This window comes from Phascolarctos cinereus, unplaced genomic scaffold, assembly GCF_003287225.1.
Source record: "Phascolarctos cinereus isolate Bilbo 61053 unplaced genomic scaffold, phaCin_HiC Scaffold_4;HRSCAF=312, whole genome shotgun sequence".
In the NCBI taxonomy this organism is placed as follows: domain Eukaryota; kingdom Metazoa; phylum Chordata; class Mammalia; order Diprotodontia; family Phascolarctidae; genus Phascolarctos; species Phascolarctos cinereus.
Window position 1 is genome coordinate 586,098,547 of NW_027555847.1, and position 18,251 is coordinate 586,116,797.

Here is an 18,251-nt window from a genome sequence, read left to right on the forward strand (position 1 = left end):
CACATTGTAGATATTTAACAAATGTTTATTGACTAACCATGAAATGAGGGTGCAGAGTCCATGGCTTCTGGACTCCATCCAGCTCTAGTTCCATAAAACATGGTCCTTGGGCTTTGAGACCAAAACATGCATAAATCCCTTCAAGTTTCACTACAATGTTGGCAGAGGTTTGTCAGGGTGGAATTCCCCCTACATTACAGCCCCTGACAGCCCGCAAAAGATTCTACTGCTTCACCTAATGAAATATGTATTAGATTGCTTAGCAACCCTGGGCTGTTTGTGTGACTCACACTAAGCCTTGACACACTTGAGCAGAACTGAATCATGGGAGACTGGAATGGAGTCACTCTTCCATTTTTATGAGCTCAGGGAGGAGTCAAAAGAAAAAGCGATTTATCTGTGTGGCTTCTTACAGACACTGAAATGAGAGAGACATTGGAAGCTCAGGTAGAACAGCAAAATGCTGGAAGAAACAGAATTAAGATGGACGGAAACATTAGGCTTCAATAACAGGTGAGGGCAAACTGCCCTGCGTAAAAGTTTATGGGAAATGGCTAAACAAATTGTGGTGCATAAATATAATGGAATATTACTGAGCTGTAAAATAATATGATTAATACAGAGAGTCATGAAAAAATTTATATGAACTGAATTTAAATGAAGTAAGGAGAACCAAGGAAACAATAAACAATTAACTACAATAACATTAATGGAAAGAACTGTAATAACAAAGGAAGGAAGGAAGAAAACAAGCATTTATTAAGCTCCTACCATGTGTTAGGTATTTGAAATGAATGATGCCATATTTTTATGACCAGGTTTGGTCCTAAAGAAGAAATATGAGAAGAAACTTCCTTGCCTAGGGTTCAGAGGTAGGGAAACACTACATGTAATGACAGATAGTTTTTTCTAATGTATTGGTTAATTTTGTTGAATGTTTTCCCATCCTTTTTATTCTGTGTTATAAAGAATGGCTCTCTGGGGAAGTATATTGGAAAATGTGCAGGGATGTGCTGATAACTGTTTAACAACCAGGTCACCAGAAATATATATATATTTATATATATATAAGTATATATACATACATATATATATATATATATATATGCTCAACACACTTTTAAGTTCAACCAGTATTATTATTAACATTTTCTCCATGACTTTCTGAAGTCTAGATAATCAATAGAAAATAAATAAATAAATCAGGTCTTGATTTGTAGCATTTGGCAATTTCCAAAGGGTAAATGCTCACACAGAAAACTGAATAATCAGCTCTCAGAAGCTGTACAAGCTCCATCATGTCCTTGAATGTAGGTAACAAAAAATAATAACAAAAGATATAGGTAAAACTTAAAAAGAAAATGTGTGATCAGTTCATGTTATCTGCTATCTGTCTCCTCAGAGGCAGAAGACCAATTGTTCCTGAAACCTTTAACTCCTTCTCTCCCCTCCTTTCCAACACCTTCTGTGCATGAACTAGGAGATGGCCTATAAAAGCTTTGAGTATGTCCTTTTCTAAGTCACTGTTCTCATGGAGCCCACATTCTAATCAGATAAGTTACCACATAAAGGAAGGTTCTATTTCATGGCCCAGAAGGTGATTTTTGGCAGAAAAAAGGAGTAGGGCAAGTGGCAAACCTCAAAGACACTGGGAAGCACAGGCGAGGCAGATAATTCCAGACTAAAAGTATGTGGGGCTGAAAGTTCAAAGTGGAGTGGAGCTCTGGGATACCTCTGGCAGTGGTGGGAATGAGGGAGAAATGGAAACGTCAGGATCCATCTAAGAGTGGGCTGTCTAGCATCTGGTGGGGACTGGGCAATAGGGCAATGGGAATAGGACTGGGGAAGGAGAGAAGATCTCTGGACCTACACCATGGACAGCCAGTGCTGATATGGGTCTTGATAGGCTGGGAAACCGGAAAGAAGAGGCTTTGTGATGTATATCACTGGTGGGGGCAGTGTGGGGGCAGAACACACCAATGAAATCACAGAACCTTCAAGGTATTCTCTACTGCTTTATGAATTGTTGCTGGGAGGAAGGGGCAGAGAAGTGGGACAAAGGTCACTAGGCTTTTCAGTCTTCTCTATCCAGCCCAGTGGGGTAGATGGGGTATACAGGGAGGACCAGCAACTCTGGTGAGACTCCTCACCCACATTTGGTGTCCATCTGTCACCCAACTCTCAACCATGGCTTCAAGAAGCTATAGCATGCTCAGTGGATACGATTGGATAAATCCATCTCAGCAGACAGATTAAACCACATTGAGGGTAACCAACAGGGTTTAAACCAGTCAGTGATAGAGGGGGATGTCTACCCTGAGCATGTGAAGATTTCTTCTGGCAGAATGGGTGGGTGAGAACCATTTGTTCCAATGGCCATGAAGGCAGCTGAAGCAGGTGCTATGGAGCCCTTAGAGTCTGGTCAGATGTTGAAGACACCAAGATCATCCACCACATCCTGGGCTGTCACCAATTGTCCTGATTTTCCTCTTGCCATTAAGACTGCGAAGATTCTGGAAGAGAGAGTGAGGCTGACGATTTTGTGCAACTCTGCCTCACTAAAATCCGATTCAGGCACAAGTCAAGACATCACTTATATCGTGATGTCATTGGTCTACTTCAAAAACAAAGGACCAACAAAGACAACAACCAGCCCAGTCCCGTCATTTGCATAGAACAACAGAGGAGCATGCTGAAGAATTATAAGACAACCTCCTTGTCACACTTTCATTCCTTCGCCATTTGATAAAATTGAGCCCTAGTAATATTTGCCTCAATCTAGGGGAGAGGGATACAATATTATTATTACCTTTCCCCCTAAACACCCTCTGCAAAGGGCAACATTACCTTCCCAGTCCCTTAGAAATACTACAAATTTTATTCTTCACGACAGAGCAGAAAGCACTTAGAAAACTACTTTTATAAGACCAATATTGTGCTGCTACCCAAAAGAAGGAAAGAGGACTACAGACCAAGTTCACTAATGAATACTGATGTAAAAATTTTAAATAAATTTCTCACAAAAAGCCTATAGAAAATATCCAGAAAATAATTCACTATAATTTAGTTGGAAGTACAAAAATGCATATAATAAAAATAGTAGTAGTAATTAAAAATGTTTCTGATGATAGGTGAAATAAATGTAGAACCATAAGGGACTACTTCCAGAAAGGGGAGCATAAAGAACCCACATCCTGTCATAGAAGATGGTTGAGGACAAGGTAGCTCAAAAAAGAGTACCTTCTGTGAGCAGCCTGATGAAGGGAACAGCTTCACAATCACTGGCTGAAATAGCTGACCAAAGAAAACAGTAGCCCTCCCTTGAAGGGCAGAGGCTTACCAATAAGGTATCCCTAATCCCGTCAGTGGATAGTAGAGTAGAAAGTAAAGTGACTTGCCCAGGGTCATGCAGTTAGTAAATGTCTGAGGTAAGATTTGAACTCAGTCATCCTGACTCCAAGGCTACATCCACTGCATTGCCTAGCTGCCTAATGGGTCAGAGGATTTCCCAGGGGCTATGGAGAGCACACAGTCAAAGGAGACTATGTAGTCCAATCCCCTCATTTTGACGAGGATACTGAGGCCCAGAGAGGTTATAACTCTTTCAATGCCACATAGCAAGTTAGTTAGCGGCAGACTCTGTCCCCGGATGCAAGTCTTCTGACTATCTGGTGTTATTTCCATTTTACATGCTTCCTTCCATCAAGCTGCCGTTGCTAGGTCAGTCCTGTGACACTTGACCTTCAGGGTTTTGTACTTACAATTTAGAATCATTAACATGTCCATTTCAAGAGTTTTGGAGGCTGTAATAGTCATTAAAAGCTCACTTTATCAAAGTCACAGAAATGTGATTGGGGACCTGGAAGATTCAAAGCCAGATCATATGGTCTTGCCATCTAGTTCTATTGTTTGGCATTGTTAACAGTTCATAATGCAAATTCAAGAGTAACAGGCATCTCCAAATGAGCGTAAGATGTTGGAGTCTTTGTCCCAGGCACTGGCATCCTGGAAGATGTACTTCCAAGAGCAATCAAGCAATCTATCAATGAACATTTAGTGAGCGCCTACTGTGTGCCAAGCACAGCGCTAAGTACTTGGGATACAAAAAGAAGCATTAGGAAAAGTCTCTACCATCAGAAAAAGTTTGCTTCCCACTCCACACCCCTAGGCGAAGTTCCACTCACCCAGCTGATATGATCCCTCTCCCTACCTTGAGCAGCCACCCCAAGACACCTAGGCCCAATATCTATCAAGACCCTCTCCTAGTCAACCAACAAGTATTTATTAAAAGCCTACTAAGAGTCAAGCACCGTGCTAGGCTCTGGGGATGTAAACACAAAAAAATGAAACCATCATTGTTCTCAAAGAGTTTACATTTTAACAAAGGAGACCCCAAATGTATAGTGAGATAGAGATAGACAGAGAGATAGCACTACATGTGTATATGCATAACACAAAGAAAATAAATGCAAATAAATCTAAGGCAGTTAAATACAAAGTATCTTGGGAGAGAACACCAGCAGAATTTCTAGTTGTAACTCTGGGTATCTTCCCTGTGTTTGCGTCAGATAACATGTAACAAAGCATTAGTATGGCACGAGAAAGGAGTTCATGGAAAATTGTGTCATTTCCTCTAGGGCAGAACTCCAATCTCAACTTGACTTTGCCTCAGATGCTCTATATGCCACCCTCCAGGCTTCCTGTCCTTTTCCTGACCCCCAAGGCTCTGGAATTCGATTTTTACAGGGTCTTGGCAATATAATTGTCTCCACTTGTTGCTGCTGCTGCTGTCACTGTGGCTGCCAGGTAGGCGATATCCTGTGCATTCATTCTCTCAAATGATCACTAAAGCATGACGGACTTCCTTCAAGACTGACCCTCGTCTTCTGTCATTCCCTGACTCATACTGTGCCAAGGACATTTTACCCTCTCAGTGAAGACTTCTGCTTCAGTATTTTTGCAAATCTGAGTGATTCATAAACATTGAATGTTGTTCCGAAATCACTTAAGTTAAACAATGAGTCATAGGATCTAGAGCCCAGAGAGACCTCAGATGATGATGATGATAATAATAATAACATTTATGTAGCACCTACTTACTACTGAGGGAAACATAAGTGAAGTGACTACCTGCCCAGGGCCATAGAATTCATAAATGTCTCAGACCAGATTTGAACTTAGGTCTTCCAGCGCTCTATCCACTGTGCCACAGAAGTTATTCTTCTTATCTTGCAGATGAGGAAATTAAGACCCTAGAAGGTTAAGGGATTTGTCAAATTGCCCACAGGTAGTAGTCATCAGAAGTAGGATTTGAACCCCAATCTTCTGACTTTCCAAGTTAGATCTTTTTCCATTGTGCTGTTCTGTCCTAATACTCAAACATTTTCTTCCTCTAAGCTACCCACCTATGAGGACAGGTTGCCTAGAGTCTTATTAGCAATAATATTAAATGTTAACATTTATATGGAATTCTAAGATTTGACAGTCACTTCACATATATAATCTCACTTGACCCATGCAATGATCATACGAAGTAAATGCTATTATTATACCTGTTTTACAGATGAGTAAAGGGAGGCTGAGAGAAGTTAAGTGACTTTTCCAGAGCCACATGGCTAATAAGTAACTGGAACAGTATTCAAACTCAGATCTTCGTGACTCCAAGTCCAGTGCTCAATCCACTGTATTACCTAATCACAGAATGACAAAGAAAAAAAAAAGGTAGAGGCAGGTGGGGGATACTTAGAGATCACCTGGCCAAGGGTTTCTTAACCTAGGATCTATAAGCCACCAAGAAATCAGTAGATAGATTTCATGGAGTTCATGAACTTGAATGGGGAAAAAAACGTTTATTTTAATACGATATGTCTCCTTTATCCTCCTTTGCATTTTATTTTGTGCATTTAAAAACATGCTTCTACAAAAAGTTCCATAGGCTTCACCAGGGACCGAGGCACAAAAAAAAAATTAAGAAGCCCTATTCTGGCCCAACCCCCTGCTTTTATAGATGAAGATAAAGCACAGAATAGGCCAACCTGGTCACACAGAACTCCAGTGGCTAGGGATGTGCTGAAGCCAGCTCTTACTGGCTTGTGAGAGTTGATTGCTACATTTTCAGTGTGACCATTTACACCTTAGAAAGCAGAAAACTCTACGTATCAGGGCTCGATTTATTGTTTTGTTGATTGTCTAGATTTAAGAAAGTGATAGAGAAAATGTTAATAATTCACATTAAATGTAAAATTATGTCAAACACACTTTTTTGCAGATGGTTATTAAATATTTACCAGCACATCCCTGCATGTGGCAAATCCAAGCCTCTAACCACATCAAGTCTACAAACCCAGTACTCTTTCCCTTACATGATGCATCTGTCTTGCAGGATAGTTTTTGCCCTTACCTTTAGAAAAATCTCAGACCTATAAAAGCAAGAGGGGTTTAAACACACTCAACATCTGTGCTACTTTCACTCTGTGTCAGTTATATTACCCAGAGTCGTAATTAGAGTGTAGTTAATCATTTATCTTGGAAAGCCATGGGATACTCAGAGCTGTTCTTCCTGACGAATTTACATTTTTGCCCCCCTATAGCTTAGAAACAGCGAGCCGGCAAAATGGATAGAGTGCCGGACTCAGAGTCAGGAAGCCCTGAGTTCAAACATAACCTCACAAATTTGCTAGTTGTGTTTAACCTTAGATAAGTCACAATCTCTATCTGCCTCAGTGGCCTCATCTGTTAAATAGGAATAATGATAGCACCTCCCTCAGAAGGTTCTCATAAGAGATAATATTTTGTAAAAGCCTTGCAAACCTTAAAGTGCTATGTAAATGCTAAATATTATTATTATTATTATTATTATTATTATTATTATTATTATTATTATTATTATTGGACAAACATATGAAGAAAAATTAGAGTCTGTGGCCAGTTCCACAGACAGCAAAGATCTGAAACTACCAGGAGAAAGTTGTGGGCTCTATAATGTAATCATCCAGGAAAATGAAACTTGGCAAAGATGAGAGCTTAACCCAAACAAAACAGAAAACTGCTCTTGGTCCGTACCCTGCTCCAGGACAGACGTCAACAAGACAAGTCTCTCTTAGAAGGAAAACTCTAACATGACAAGGGAGCTAGGAATGGCTTCTTGTGAAGGCTGAGATTTTAATTGAAGCTTGAATTCAAGAAAGATAGGAAGGGGGAATAAAGGGGTGGTGGTGGCATATAAGAGATACTGGAAAATAGAATCAATATGACTTAGAAATTAAGTGGAAATGGAGGATGAGAGTGAAAAAATGAACATTTATTAAGTAGCTAGTATATGCCAGGCACTGTGCTAAGTGCTAAGGATACAAAAAGAGGCAAAAAAAAAAGTTCCTGCTCTCAAGGAACTTATAATCTAATGAGGGAAACAACATTTCAGATTCTTCAAGACTCCATTTGGAGCTTTCTTGGCAAAGATACTAGAGCAGTTTGCCATTTCCTTCTTCAGCTTCTTTTCTCGGTGAGGAAAATGAAGCAAACAGGGTTCAATGACTTGCCCAAGGTCACACATTTAGTAAGTGTCTGAGTCTGGATTCGAACCCAGGAAGATGAGTCTTCATGATTCCAAGTCCAGTGCTCTATAAACTATACCTGATACAGGAAAAAAAAGGAAATAACTAACAAAGGGAAGGCTGTGGAATTAAGAGAAGTTGGGGAAGGCTTCCAGTAAAAAAAAAAATGGGATTTTAGCTGGCACTTAAAGGAAGCATTTAGGAAGTACCTATTATGTGTGAGGACAGGAGTTGAGGGTACAAACACAAAAATCAAAAGCAATCCTTGCCCTCCAGGAGCTAACATCCTACTGGAGAGTTGTCACACTAAACAGGTAAGTAGTAATTAAAATCCTCCTGCAAAAATCTGTAATATCATTTCCCTTTGGAAATTATTATGGTATTTGAACAGGATGATAACATAAACTTCACTCCAAAAAGAGGCTTTTAAAGCCCCAAGTACTTTAAAGAACTTTGAAGTAGTTTTATCCATACTTGAATATTTAAGAAGAGTGAGAGTGCTGAGAGTTCTTATAGGAATGGCTCCTAAGCTGTGCCTTGAGGGGTGCTAGGAATTTTAAGAGGAAAAGGTGAGGAGGGAGTGCATTCCAGTTATGGGTAACAGCTTGTGCAAAGACATGGAGGTTGGAGATTAAAAGAAAAGTTCAGGGAAAAGCCAGCAAGCCAGTTTGACTAGAATGTAGAAATGGCATGGAGGAATGTGTCTGGAAATTTAAGTAAAAAAAAAGGTTTAAATGCCAAGGTAAGGCATTTGCATTTTATCCTGCAGGTAATAGGAAGCCACTGGGGATTTTGATGAAAGGAGTAGCATGATCAGGTTTATGCTTTAGGAAGATTACTTTAGGGGCAGGTAGGTGGCACAGTGGATAGAGCACCGGCCCTGGAGGACCTGAATTCAAATTTGCCCTCAGATACATAATACTTACTAGCTGTGTGACTCTAGGCAAGTCACTTAACCCCAATTGCCTGACCAAAAAAAAAAAATGTAACTGGGAAGATTATTTTGGTAGCTAAGTAGAGGAAGGATGGGAGAAAGGAAAAACTAAAGGCTGGTGGTGGTTCCATTAAGAAGGGGGAAGAGGGAAGGGAATAAGCATTTATTGATTGCCTAGCTAAGCATTTATGTAGTGCCTACTGTATGTCAGGCAGCTAGATGGTTCAATTATTAAAGTTCTGGGCCTGGAGTCAAGAAGACCTGAGTTCAGATCTGGCCTCAGACACTTACTAGCTGTGTGACTCTAGGCAAGTCACTTAACCTCTGTTTGACTTAATCCACAGAGAAGGAAATGGCAAACCACTCCAGTATCTTTGCTAAGAAAACCCCATGGCACTGTGCCTAGAGATACAATAATAAGCACTTTTACTCTGTTTCCTCTTTACCATGCCAGTTTCACCCTTGAGAGAGAAAGGTATCAGACCTCCGTTTTTATGAAACACAGCACCACAAAATTTTAGTCAGAACAGACCTCAGCAGCCATCCAAGCCCTACCTGAAGAGGAGTCCTTCCTACAACATTACTGAATGACAAATGGTTGCCAGTTCTCTGCTTAAAGACCTCCAATGAGGATGAACCCATCACCTCTCCCAGCAGTTGATTCCATTTTGGGATAGCCCTAGTTGATAAATTTCCCCAAAGCTAGGCTTCTATTTGTCTTTTTTCAATTTCTACTCATTGTTCCTTGTTCCACTCTCTGGGACAGAATAAACTGTAGGATCATAGATATGGAAATGGAAGGGACCTCAAACGTTGTTCCACCCTTCTCATTTCATAAATAAGGAAACTGAGGCCTTGGGAGGTTAAGTGACCTGCCTAGAGTCATACAAGTAGTTAGAATTAGAGGAACCTCGTTCCTTAGATTCCACTTTCCATATGACAACCCTTAAAATATGTAGACACAGCTATTTTGTCCTGTCTGAGTCTTCTTTAAGCTAAAAATCCCCATTTGCTTTAACTAATCCTCATCTGATATGGACTTACAGGCCCTCACTCTCCTGGTTGCCTTCCACAGAAGTTAATTGGCTTATTTATCCATGTTATTCCTTAAGTAAGGCCAGAAATGAACTCAGTACTCTGAAAGGGGCCTCTCTGACCATGGAAGGGGGGGGGACACAGAAATTGGAGCTAGAGGAGAGATTTTTCATTTTTCACTATACTTCTAAACAAGAAAGCCGAAATGATGATTTCCTACCACACCTAAGATGAAAGCAGCAGGACCAGAAGGGAAGAGACAGATATAAGAGGAATTGAGGCTAGTGGCAGAGCTCAAAGCTGGCACTAGGTTGGAGTGACTAGGCTTTTGATCCAGGGCATTTCTAACATGGCGAGCAAGGGGAAGGGGAAGGTACTTTCACCTCTGCCAGATCTCTCTTATATTCTTAGTGTGACCAACTCTATTACTTGTCCTTGAGCTGCTACACCTGAAAGGGACACATTAGGACATTTTTGTCACATTTTAGGATGAATAAGAAGCATAACTAACCTTCTTAAACCACTATACCTATCAATTCCCCATCCCCACTTCTCCCCGGAGATGTTCAGCTACTCCAAGAGGGTATGCTGGGCTGGACTCTCTGCCACTGCCCCTTGTCCATGCAACAGAGCTCTCTGTGGGGCTATGAAGATTAAAGTTGGCGTTATTTGACAAAGTAGGGTCCAAAGGCCTTCCAATAAGACAGCTAGATGGCATAGTGTTTAAAGTCAGAGAGACGAGTTCATATCTTGCCTTAGATACTTACTAATTATATGACTCTGGGAAAGTAACTAAGTCTTTCTCAGACTCAGTCTTCTCATCTGTAAAATAGACATAATAGTACCTGTCTCATAGGGTTGTTGTAAGGATCAAATGAGATAGCATAGGTAAAGTACTTTCAAAATTTAAAGCATTATGTAAATATTATTATTGTTGTTATCATTATAATTATTATTTCTACATCCCATTATGAGCACCCCCAGCCCTAATGATGACCTCTCAAATTCAGATTAATTTTGTCTTGAAGTCTCTGCCTCCTTTCCCAGGAAATTTCCTTCCAGGGGTCCTTGTATCCAATGGTCCTGGTCTTCCTAAGATCTCCTCCCACCCCACCCCCACCCACCACCTCCTCATTAATCTGTCAGAACTGATGTTTAAGAGTCATTGCCAACAACCCAAACTTTGATCCAGGAATCCTAGTCAAATAGAGCCCTAATCATCATAATGAAATGTCAACCAGAGAGTAAAGAAGTATAACCCAAGAGTCATTCAATGTCAGGAAGAATGAGTAGATAGATAGTAGATAGGGAGAGAGAGAGAGAGAGAGAGAGAGAGAGAGAGAGAGAGAGAGAGAGACAGACAGACAGACAGACAGACAGACAGACAGATAGATGGATACATAGATCTAGATCTATCTTTATGTCTATATACATATATACACAGCCCCATAAATAGTCCAGAAGTCAATACTGCATATGAAGAGCTATCTATGAGCTAGTTACTTGGGGAATAAGGAATTGAAATGTATCTTCCACAGAGCTGCCAAAATAATCTGAAATCACAACTTGGGCCCCATCGCTCTCTTCAAATCTTGCCTCAGATACTTACTAGCTGTGTGACCCTGGGCAAGTCATTAACCTTTCCTCAGCCTCAGTTTCCTCATCTGAACTTGCAGGGACTCCCTAATCCCTCTAAGATAAGATACAAACTCTTCATTCTATCATTTAAAGTTCTTCTCAGTCTGGCTCCAGTCTACCTTTGTAGACTTACTGCTTATTACTCCCCTTCAAATGTTTTATATTCCAGCCTAACTGACCTACTATTGGCTGTTAACAATAGCAACAGCTAACATGTTCATAGTGCCAATTATATACTAGGCACCAGGCTAAGTGCCACACAAATATCTTATTTTTTATCCTCACAACAACACTGGGAGATAGGTGCTGTTACTATCTGCATTTTACAGTTGAAGAAACTGAGGCAGACAGCAGTTAGGTGACTTGCCCACAGCCACACTTCTAGTAAGTATAGGAGGTCATATCTGAACTCAGATCTTCCTGACTCCAGCTCCACTGCTCTAACCACTGCACATCCTGCCAGTTGTTCTCTTTACACAGACACTTCTCCATTTCTGGAATGCATGTTTTAATCCACCTTCATTTCTTGTGACTTAAAGCTTCTTTCTAGGCTCAGTTCATATATCTTCCTCCTTCAGGAAGCCTTTCTTAATGTTCTTAGTTTTTCGTGCTTTCTCTCTCCTCAAAGTATCATGTTTACCACATGTGGTGGTATCTGTCCAGCACCATCCTTAACGATAGTCACTGCTTTCCATTTTATCTTTGTATCCCTAGCACCATGTCTTGGACATTCCCCACCCCACCCGCAACCCCCCCCAGCTTCTAATTTCATAGTTACGGGAAATCTCCCAGTGAGGAAACTCTTAGCAACTGTTCTGCAGTAGGAGAGTTGCCTGGGGCACTGAGAGGCTAAGGGATTTACCCAGAATCACATAGCCAAGCTGTGTCAGAAGCCAGCCTAGAACCCAGGCTTCTCTGACTTCCAGGGTACTTAGCACCTCCTCTTTGCCAAGTAGCTGCTTCATACTGTGTGTTAGATTGGATTGGATTAGCCTCAACAACGTGGTCTCCTAGACTCTGCCCAAGATACTGGCTCATTGGACGCCAGCTTCATGCTGGATTTTAATTCTATTCATTCACTTGAGCTCTTCCTGTGTAGCAGCCATGGGCAGCAGGCAGAGTTAGCAAGATGTGGCATTGATTTGGTATAGGGAGTGAAGGATAAGGAGGAGTCAATGATGCTCCCAACATGTCTAGGATAGGAAAGCAGGAAAAGGTCACATGGACAGGAACTAGGGAAATTGGGGGGGGGGAGAGAAAGAGTAGGCTTTTAGTAAATCAATTAACAAATATTTATTAAGCACCTACTACGTACCAGGCAGGGGTGGCTAGGTGATACAGTGGATAGAGTACTGAGCCTAGAGTCAGGAAGATCTGAGTTCAAATCCAGCCTCAGACACTTACTAGCTGTATGACACTAAGCAAGTCACTTAACCCTGTTTGCCTCAGTTTCCTTATTTGTAAAATGAGCTGGAGAAGGAAATGGCAAACGATTCTAGTATCTTTACCAAGGAAAACTCCAAATGGGATCACACAGAGTCAGACACGACTGAAATGACTCAACAATAACAACAGCATACCAGGCACTAGGCTAGGTGCTGGAGATACAAAGACAGAAGTGAAGCAGTTCTACTCTTAAGAAACTTACATTCTATAGGTGAAGGCAATATGCCTGGCACATAGTAGGCACTTAAATGCTAATTGACTGACTGACTGATCAACTATTTTCTTTTACCCGGGTGCTCGAACATTTCACATACTCTATCCATGGTAGGAGACAAATGCTTTTTGATTAATGAATGAATTATATAAAAGTAATTTTAAGACATGCTGAGGTTCAAGGCAACCAGCATGGAAGCAGGATTATAACTTCTAATTTACAGTCTTTGAGACAATGTAGTTACGTAATCTTTTTAGAAGCAGCTTTACAAATAGGTCACAACAGGCCAGGCACCATATCCTGCTCATTTTCCTGACAATGTTCTTAATACTTAGTATCAACTTAATCCTTCCTTAGCTGCTGCCTGTGAAGAATTAGGATCCAGCAATGATTCCTACATAATTGAAATAAATTCCCAGGCTAAGGACGTTACCGTTCGGGAAATAAGCTTTCTGATAGAGTATCTAAAAAGTCATACCAGGGAACTGTTGCAAGTCACACTAATGCTGGCGTTTATCTGAGAGGCAGTTTGGAATGATGGAATAAACAATGGACTGAGAATCAGAAGAATTCCGCCACTTCCTACCCGTATATGCCTGGAGACAAGACACTTGGCCACCTTGTCTCGTTTTTCCTCATTTTCCCCATCTATCAAATAAAGACAATAATGAAGGATTGCCACTTGTAGGTTTTTATCACATTTAATGCCTGACACACAGTAGATATTTAAGAAATATTTGCTGATTAATTTACTGACTTATAAAAATACTACATCAATATCAATGAACATTTTGGCCTTTTTATCTATTTAAATATTTATTTAATAATATTTATTTTCTTTTGGCCTACCCTGTGCCAAGTACTGTGAAAATTGCTAAAGATACAAAGAAAGGCAAAAGATTGTCCCTTCTCTCAAGAAGTTCACAACGTAATGAGGGCAGACAACTGTTAAAGGAAAATTTATTCTGATTAGCAAGGGGAAACACAGGACAAAGAGAATTAAAAGGAGTTTATTAAAGTACATCAAGGCAGCAACTCACTGATGGGCTGATAACTGTAGATCAGCAATGGCTTCAAAATGGAGCCAGCTTTTCTTGATAACTTTTGTAATGAAATAAAGACAATTCAGAAAGATCCACATCAATAAAAGGGGATCGGCCACTGCAGCTCAGTTCCTCCTCAAGGTAGCAAGGACTTGACAATTTACCAGTTACAAACCGGCAGGGAGCAATGTGCTACATGACAAATAGAAGGTAATACAAAGCTGCAGACTGAGTGAAACCTCCCCCTACATTGACTGACCAGCAGACCTGGGAACAATGAGTCACTGCGTCAGCATAACTTTGAATACAACATCCAAGTAACTGTACAAAAAAAGATATTCAAGACAAATTGGAAATAATCGTCAAAGTATACAAATAGGATGTATTATTAACGAAGTGATCATGTATTCTTTAACAGAAGTCAGTTCTTCTGCAGAGGTAGGGAGAGTGTGTCATTCAAGTCATTCTAAATCTAAAAATCATTGTGGACTTGAAGAAGTAGAAAAATCTGTATTTTCCCCATTTTTAAATCAATAGGAATAAGAAGTGAGTTAGTTGCACAACTCACAGTTTCTTATATTGACCAAGTTGAAAGTCTATTTTTGCAAAACTGAATATGATGTAATTATAATGACCAGTTTTGCCCCCCCAGATAAGAGATGAGGAAATAGGTTTTCTTCTTTTTGTTGGCGTAGTAGGGGACAATGGGTATGGAATACTGTATACATTTTCAGATATGATAAATGTTGCTTTCGTTTATGATCCTGGTGGCAGGAAGTGGAGGATATAATCCAGAAATCACTATTTGTAAAAACAAAAGGTACACATAAAACTTATTTGGAAGACAATTTTTAGGATCATAGGACTTATAGATAGAGGTACCTTGAAGATCATCTCTTCAGTTTACAGATGAGAAAACCGAAGCCCAGAGAAAGGAAGTAATTTTGCCCAAGGTAGCACAAGCAGCAAAGCTCAAATTCAACCCAACTCCTCTGATTCCAAATTCAGCACTCTTTCCACCACACCCCAGGTTCCTGGCTGGTTGCACTCTACTAGGTAACCATTTAACATGACCATGAATAAGGGGTGTGCTGGAGCCAGCTCAAACCAACTCTCAAGAGCCAATTGTTAAATTTCAGTGTGATCATTTACACCTTGAAAATTAGCAAATGCTACTCAAATGAAATGTGGAAGAGGTAAACAGGAAAGAGAAATCGTAAGAGACTTATTAAGGTTGAACTGTTTACATTCCTGCATGGAAAGATGATATTTGTAACTCATGAGTCCTTTGTCAGTATTAGGGTAGTGGAAGGGGAAAAAAATTATATGTAGATAGATAGATACATAGAGAGAGAGAGAGAGAGAGAGAGAGAGAGAGAGAGAGAGAGAGAGACAGAGACAGAGAGAGAGAGAGAGAGAGAGAGAGAGAGAGAGAGACAGAGAGAGAGAGAGAGACAGAGAGAGAGACAGAGAGACAGATAGATAGATAGATAGATAGATAGATAGATAGATGATAGATAGATAGATAGATAGATAGATAGATAGATAGATAGATAGATAGATGGCACAGGGTAAGGTGAAGATGAACAGGGGATATCTGGAAAATAAAATTAAGGAGTGAGAGGATTACTGGGAGAAGGAGAAAGGGAGAAGTAGAATGGGGCAAATTAGCTCACATGAAACAGACAAGAAAAGGCTTTTACAGTGGAGGGGAAATGGGGAAAAGTGAGAGGGAATGAGTGAATCTTATTCTCATAGGATTTGACTTAAGGAGGGAATAACATACACAATGGGGTATGGAAATCTGTCTTACCCTACAGGAAAATAAGGGGGGAAGGGGACAAGAGAGCAGGAGATTGATAGAGGGGAGGGCAGATTGGGGGAGGGGATAATCAGAAGCAAACACTTCTGAGGGGGACAGGGTCAAAAGAGGGAATAGAATAAATGGGGGGTAGGATAGGATGGAGGAAAATATACTTAGTTTTTCACAACATGACTACTACAGAAGGGTTTTGCATGACTACACATCTATAACCTGTATAGAGATGTTTGCCTTTTCAATGAGGGTGGGTGGGGAGGGAGGAAGGAAGGAAGAAAATTTGTAACCCATAGTTTTAAAAACACATGTTAAAAATAAATAAATAAATAAGATCCATACTGAAAGTGACATCAAACAGCAAGAAAGAAAGAAAGAAAGAAAGAAAGAAAGAAGAAAGAAAGAAAGAAAGAAAGAAAGAAAGAAAGAAAGAAAGAAAAAGAAAGAAAGAAAAAGAAAAGAAAGAAAATTAGCAAATGCTGTAACTTGGTTTTTAGGGCAGCTAGGTGGTGCCTTGGATAGAGCACTGGGTCTGGAGTCAGGAAGACCTGAGTTCAAATCCAGCCTCAGACACTTACCAGCTGTGTAAGCCTGGGCAAGAACCTATTTGCCTCAATCTCTCATCTGTAAAAATGAGTTGGAGGAGAGTTAAACACAACCGAAATGATTAAGCAACATGCCCCTATCCCTTCATGACCTGTGAACACCCTTCTCCGAGAGAATTAAGGGCTTGAAATAACTAAGCTAAGGTGAAGCCAAGAGGCCAGGGTAGAGAAAGCACTCAACTGAGCTCTCCCAACATTCCCCTTCAAACAACTTTAAACTAACATCTCAAATCGAATTCTAGAATGGCAGAGGCAACAAATAGTCAGAATGACCCTTTCTTCCAACCCAAGAAAACTTAGGAGGCTGTAAAGAGAGATCTGTGACATAAAGGTGGAGGCTGGCCCAAAGCCCACATGGATGAACCACTGGTGGTGGGACCAGGTGGTCGTGACAGAAGCAGCAGCAATGGTAGCTTCAAGAGTTCTCAGTCAGACGAGGTTAGGGAACCTGGCATCTGATCAGAAAGAGATTACAGGGGACCCCTGTGCTAGCATTGGACATAAAACCAAATGCTGTTTGACAACTCCATTACTTACACTCACTTCTGAGTCATAATGGTTTCAGTCAAGAGGGACTGAGAGCCCTGAGGAGCAGTATTGCTTTTGGTCACAAGGGATCAGAGACCCTGTGGAATAGTATCACTTCTGGTCCCAAGATGGCAGGGTCCCTGAGGAAAAGTATTGATTGTAATCGCAAAGGATCAGTGGCCCTTCCTGGGTAAGGACCAGAGTGCAGAGCAGAAGAGGAGTGACCACATTTCTCCTCAGATCATGTCACTTTAGAATACAAAAAACTTTCAAACCCCTCGAACTAGCTCTGAAAGCAATATTATAAAAAAGTCTGAAGCTTGAGATGGTGCCCTTCCCTCCCTCCCCATGCTGGAAACAGAGCCCAACTTTAACAGAAAGTTCAAAATCAAACTATGGAGTGAAAAAAATAAGCAAACGATAAAAAAAGAACCTGACCATAAAAAATTACTGTGGTGACAGGGAAGATCAAGACACACACTCAGAAAAAGACAACAAAGTCAAAACAGCTACAAGAAAAGCCTTAAAAATATATGAATTGGACACAAGCCCAACAAGAATTCCTAGAACATTATTTTCAAAACTAAATAAGAATGATAGAGGGAAAATCAAATAAAGAAATGAGGACAAAGGAAGAAAATTATGAGAAAATAATTAATATCTTGGGGAAAGAGGCACACAAAAAATGCTGAAGAAAAAACACCTTAAAAATAGAATTGGCCAAATAGAAAAAGAGGTACAAAACTTTACTGAATGAAAACTTTGATGAAAATAACTCCTTTAGGGGCAGCTAAGTGGTGCAGCGTATAGAGCACTGGTCCTGAAGTCAAGAGAACCTGAGTTCAAATCCGGCCTCAGACCAAACAGTTGACACTTACCAGCTGTGTGACCCTGGGCAAGTCACTTAACCCCAATTGCAAAAAATAATAATAATAATAACTCCTTTAAAAGCAGGTAATTACTGAGTTGGTTGCTGCAGGGTTGTGGGTAGCGCCTGGATACAACCTCCATCTTGTAGGGTAAATCTCCCAGAAGATATCTATCCCAGGTTCAAAATGCTTTAGAAGTTTGCCTCCTGAGAAACTGTAGCTCACAAATCCCCACCAATATGTTTATCTTTAATAGCCAGCCTGAAGACACAATTAGTTCTAGGCAAAGGCATTTAATGAAATAGCATGAGACAAGTAACAACAAAATACATCCCCCATAAACCTAGGCCATACTATTCCACAATACATAGCATCAGTGGGAAAGAATGTTCACAAATAGGGAATATGCATGGAGAAGCACACCTGTAAGGAACACATATGGCCAAGGTATTCATATGGAGGGACAACACATACCTTCCATACTGTAAGTCCACTGTTCCCCCTGGGGCCACTAGTCTTTACTGGATAGGTCTGTTCTCTTCATCTTATTGTTCTCTGCCAGTCACTACT

General features: G+C 40.4%; 1 long non-coding RNA gene across 1 annotated transcript; it reads left to right on the forward strand.

Annotated features, from left to right (window-relative positions):
* The first annotated feature begins 308 nt into the window (after positions 1-308).
* LOC110195390 (uncharacterized) lies at positions 309-13,459 on the forward strand. The gene is made up of 3 exons (XR_002320885.1): positions 309-513; positions 4,638-4,806; positions 13,178-13,459. It is a non-coding gene; the product is annotated as an uncharacterized LOC110195390 (long non-coding RNA).
* Positions 13,460-18,251: the final 4,792 nt, after the last annotated feature.